The sequence below is a fragment of the Bison bison genome, unplaced genomic scaffold (assembly GCF_000754665.1).
Source record: "Bison bison bison isolate TAMUID 2011002044 unplaced genomic scaffold, Bison_UMD1.0 scf7180017862158, whole genome shotgun sequence".
Taxonomy (NCBI): Eukaryota; Metazoa; Chordata; class Mammalia; order Artiodactyla; family Bovidae; genus Bison; species Bison bison.
The window spans coordinates 667,871-673,893 of record NW_011492730.1 but is presented as its reverse complement, the minus strand read 5'-3'; positions in this window follow the sequence as shown (position 1 = coordinate 673,893).

Sequence of the window (6,023 nt, the reverse complement as noted above, 5' to 3'; positions counted from 1 at the left end):
GCTTGCGGTCCGCGTGGTGCGACAGCGAGTCACAGGCTGGATCGCAGGTGACTCCGTGGTGATGGCTGCGGCTGCCCGATAACCCTTTCATCGCTGACGGGGCAAAGCCGCGGGGGTCATGGACACCCGGGGGTGTGGTTCCAGACCCGTCTCCCGCAAGGACCTGGGAAAATGAAGGAGAGGGGGACAGTGGTTAACTCTTCCCTTGGTAAATAGATAGTGCTCTTTCCCCATGCATCTGCTACTGAGTTGGTTTTCTGGCAGAAGAACTCAGGAAAAGTCAAAGTGTAGTCCCTCAGTCCTGTTGGATTCTTTGCAACCCTGTGGACGGTAGCCCGCCAGGCTCCTCTGTTCATGGGATTTCCGGGGCAAGAATACTGGAGAGGGTTGCCATTTCCTCTTCCATGGAATCTTCCTGCCCCAAGGGTTGAACCTGTGTCTCCTGCATTGCAGGCAGATTCTTCACCACCTGAGCCTCATTGACTCTCCCTAAAAGGAGCTTTAATGCATTGATGGAAAAGCCCTATTACCTCTATATCTTGGCAAAGACCAGCACCCCCCCACCCCCAGTCACATAGGAGAGACAGGGTGAAAGCTAGTTAACCCAGAAAAGAAACTATAAAAATGTTAAATTATTTTTAAATGATTTAGGAGAAAAACTTCCCCTCCCTCCAGGGTTCTAATAACTGTATATCTCCCCTGCTGCTCTGTTTTTATTCTTAACTGTATGTTAGTCATCAGGCCAGCAGACCACAAGGGCTCAGTTTCTCTGGGAGGCTTTTGCTGGCCCCCCTTACAGAGAGAATTAGTTCTGTGCTTGCAGAGCGTGTGCTGCATACTCTCCAGCTCCTCTGGAATGCTTTGTCCCATGTTTTCCCCACTAGCTCAAGCTCCCTGAGGTTAGTTTACTTCTCAGTCACCTGTACATCTCCCTACCTCATACCAGGGGCTTCCCTGGTGGCTCAGTGGTAAAGAATCCACCTGCAAAGAAGGAGACCTGGGTTCAACCCCTGGGTTGGGAAGATCCCCTGGAGAAGGGAATGGCTGCCCACTCCAGTATTTTTGCCTGGAGAATTCCATGGCTAGAGGAGCCTGTTTGGGCTCCAGTCCACGGTGTCTCACACAGCTGAGCAACTAACACTTTTACTTTCACTTCACCTCATACCAGTTGGGCCATATAGACACACAAGCACTCCATATATGTGAGTGGAAAACGTAAGTAAAAGAGGCTGCTGCTGCTAAGTCACTTCAGTTGTGTCCAACTCTGTGTGACCCCAGAGACGGCAGCCCACCAGGCTCCCCCGTCCCTGGGATTCTCCAGGCAAGAACACTGGAGTGGGTTGCCATTTCCTTATCCAATGCGTGAAAGTGAAAAGTGAAAGTGAAGTCGCTCAGTCATGTCCGACTCTTAGCGACCCCATGGACTGCCGCCTACCAGGCTCCTCCGTCCATGGGATTTTCCAGGCAAAAGTACTGGAGTGGGGTGCCAACTTTAGGATATATTTCTGTTATCTTCTTTCACATACTTTCCCATTAGAATGCCATGGTGACAATTACAGCAAACAATCCCCGCTTTCCCATGGTAATTAGAATTGGAAAAACTAATGGTAGGGCAAAGACATCAGAGCTGTAGAGAAAACCTGCCCATGTATTTCTGTCATCAGAGAATTAAGAGTTTCTTGTCTACAAACTGAGAGCAGATGAAGAACAAATAAGCTTGAATCAGCTCATTTGACTATCAGGACATCTCCTTTTGCTGGTTTAAGAGTTCATGGTAAATATTTACAAGCTATGGCAAGATGGACAAAGGAAAGACTCTTGAAACATTCCTGAGGAAACATTCCTGAGGAAACATGAAGGGCCTGAACCCAAGGGTCGGGTGTGCCTGGGAGAGAAATAACTCCTACAGATGCAGCTGAGTGAAACGCAGTCATCCCAAGCCTTCCCCTTCCTTCAAGACCAGAAGCTGCCTTATGATCCAGCAGTCCCACTGCTGGGCATTCACACTGAGGAAACCAGAAGGGAAAGAGACATATGTACCCCAATGTTCATCGCAGCACTGTTTATAATAGCCAGGACATGGAAGCAACCTAGATGTCCATCAGCAGATGAATGGATAAGAAAGCAGTGGTACATATACACAATGGAGTATTACTCAGCCATTAAAAAGAATACAATTGAATCAGTTCTAATGAGGTGGATGAAACTGGAGCCTATTATACAGAGTGAAGTAAGCCAGAAGGAAAAACACCAATACAGTATACTAACGCATATATATGGAATTTAGAAAGATGGTAACAATAACCCTGTGTACGAGACAGCAAAAGAGACACTGATGTATAGAACAGTCTTATGGACTCTGTGGGAGAGGGAGAGGGTGGGAAGATTTGGGAGAATGGCATTGAAACATGTAAAATATCATGTATGAAACGAGATGCCAGTCCAGGTTCGATGCACGATACTGGATGCTTGGGGCTAGTGCACTGGGACGACCCAGAGGGATGGTATGGGGAGGGAGGAGGGAGGAGGGTTCAGGATGGGGAGCACATGTATACCTGTGGTGGATTCATTTTGATATTTGGCAAAACTAATACAATTATGTAAAGTTTAAAAATAAAATTAAAAAAAAAAAGACCAGAAGCTGCTGTTCTTCTGGGCAGAGTACTTCCTTTGGACTCTAGTAGAGTGAATCCAGGGACAGAGGAGCCTAGTGGGCTGCCGTCTATGGGGTCACACATAGTCGGACACGACTGAAGCGACTTAGCAGCAGCAGCAGCAGAGTGAGTTCATCAGTAGTTGAATGCGTTCCTCCTGACAGTCTTGTTTGTTTGTTTTTAATAAAGCTTTCTATAATACAAAAATTATCATATGGAGAGTTGTCCAGAAAGGCCAATGTGACTTTCCAAAAAATCACAAATGTAATTTTAGATAGACAGGGAGAGATAATTGGTTTAATTGTAAAAAAAAAAAAAAAAAAAATCCTGTAAAACAAAACAGAACACCCATGTATAGCCTAATGAAGAAAAACATGGAGTCTTGAGGGATCAGGACTTGTCAGTTCCATGGGATATGCTGTATGTGGGAGCCCAACTGTTGAAAATCTCTAACTGTGCTTTATGAAGCTCCTTTTCTCCTCCTAGTCTCTCTGTTTCTGGATTAATTGAATGAAGTTGATGAGAGGTTTTAATCACTGGAGTCTTTCGAAATTGCTCAGTCTATCAAACTAGGAGCTTCTTGAGGGCAGAGGTTATGTTTTATGCATTCAGTGGCCAGCAGAGTGCTTGGCTGCTGGTGGGAACTCAGTAAAGTAGTTAATGAAATAATGCATCACTGAAAAATCTCCCAGGGTGGTTCATCCTGTGGTTCAAGTCACACCTATTGTGTTTGAAAAGGAAGCGGCCAAGGAAGGAAGGAAGGAAGGCACCATCTTATGGGCATTTTAGAGACCAGTGGTTTTCCAGGTGAGGCAGGAGGCATGTGGGTGCATGTTTCTTATGCTGCTTGTTTACCTTCAACTTCTGCCTCTCCATGTCCCATCAATGAATATCTCACTCTTAAAGTTCTCCCTGCTTTGAGGTTAAAATCTGGGAGTTTACCTGGTCTGCTGACTACAGAATGTCTACACAGAAGACAATCTGTTTAAAGAAGAGAAAGCAAATGACACCTGAAGAGACAAAGAGGGAAAGAAAGACTGGTTCAGGAAGAGCCTGTAAATGAAAACTTGCCCACCGAGGAGCTAATATAAGGGGAATTTTAACATAAAATACCTCGGGACTACTTTATACAAAGTTATGATCCCAAGAGTAGGCTGTGGCAAGGAGGGATACAGAAGATTAAATACACATTTTTAGCAAAACTGTGGCACAAACTAATTTAGGTTGAAAAATCCGCTTCATGAGGAAGTTTCTCTATATAAAACAGGTCTCATTGAGGACATTTTTGTCTTTTAAATATAGACTTAAAAATAAAAGACAAAAATAGGAAGCCAGTTGGGTTATGGTCACATAATAAATCTTATGATTCCACATAATATAACTCAATATATGAAATAATATGAAATAATGCTTCAATCTTTCCTTCTGAAGCAGCTGGGTCTTGGGTGGATATTTTTTGCTAAATAAAATGTGAATCTGGCAAGAGCCAAAAACATGAATTATACATATTCACTCCAAAATGGAGATTATTTGAAATCATGTGTTCAATATTTATGTAATTATCTTTAATTTGTGAATGGCATTTCATGTGAGATGATGTTGCCTGAGGACACACAGAGCCAACAAAGAGCCTTTTTAAGGCCATTAATGATGAATTTGTTCAATGACGTAACCGATGATTATTTTGGTAAGTTAAACATGCACAGTGTGATTTTTTACTAAAATTTAAGTGGGCTATTTTCAGCCTGGTGACAAGCACTTATATTTTCATAAAGAGTAATACATTGAATCAAGGAAAATAAGTTAACTTTCATTCTTCTTAATGTCTGTAAAAAGATATTGAGATCTTGATCCTTTTCCTCTGTGATATATGAAATATGATAATAAATGATCATAAACATTTCTAAATGCTCCATCTATCTTTCTGGTTAAGACCAGATAAATGACTTAATACCCTAACCTTTCTAAGGGAAAAATCTTACAGTCTCTTTTAGTCTCTTGTCTTTTAAAAAGGAAAATCGATTAATTAGTGATTATAAATTACAGCAACACATTCAGTGACTTCTCGATGAATGAGGGAGATGATCTAAAACCCTCAATGGCTAAATAATGGTTGTGATACCTACCATGGGGGTCCTGCTCTTTCACCCCTCATTCTTTGTCTTCTTCTTTTCTTACTCATGAATTCTATTCCAAGCCTACTTCTTTCTGCCACTTCTTTATTTCTCTGTCCTAATTCATATTTGTAAGTGGCAACCTGGACTTCACTTGCTCCAGCCCATGTGTGACTAACACCATCCCCAGGAAGAATTAACCAAGCATCCTTCCCATGCAGGGCTCAGTGTTTGCTGCTGCAGATGACCAAATGCAACCAGCAAATCACTAATGCTGAGAGAGATGTGACCTAGTCATGAAAAAAGATAAATAACAATGCTCATTACCCTCTGCATTCTTGGAAAAATTAGCCCTGGAATTAAGTTTTAAGGGGCTGTAAAAGATTGCTGAAAATAGAAAGGGAAATTGTCTTTCGTGCCTTCCTCTCTGAGCCAGGATGGAGAATGTGAGTCAATGTGCCTCTGTAAGGGTTTCTATGACGACGGTGATCATCCCTCATTTTTGCCTTGTTCACTATGACTTCAAAATGATGTTTTGTTGTCCTCCTAAGTACGATTTTACCATCAGACGACAGGCCCTCATCGCTGGCTTGGAAAATGTGTTGACTGTATTGGCTACCGTAAGGTGAGCTCTGGGTGTGAGAAACAATGCTTCTCTCACACCTGGGGCAGAAGCATTGCTGTCCAGATGATGACTAAAGCAGGAACGATCCAGCACAGGTAAAGGAAATTCTCAAGGCAGGTAATTTATTAGCACCAAGGAAAAAACAAACAAACTACATGTTAGAAGATGCTGACTGGATGGAAAACAGTCTCACAAAGCTGGCAAGTTCTTACTTTGATTTCTGTGCATGTCTTTATTTAGAGCTGCTGTGCTTTGGTTTTTCTTTACATACAGAGAGAGGATCCACCCGAAGGGTGTCTACTCTCTCTTTCAATGAGGACTGACAGCTGGGCAATCACAACTTGCCTTAGAAAGGACAGCGTGGGGGACCTGCCCAGGAAGGGGGGAGCACTGTGTTCTAATTTGGGGAGATGCTGGGAAGACAAAACCTCCATGAATTATCTCAGGGTCAAGTCACTTTTTTGCCTCTCCCCATTTTACAGGTGACCTGCCCATGCCAGGTTATAACAGTCAACGGAAGAGAAAGAAGGAATTCTCTTACTGAGAGTAAAACCTGTCCCCAACTAGTGACTTGCTTCCCAGTCTCTCTAGATGCACACAAGTGACTAATTCTGGCTAATGGAGTATAAT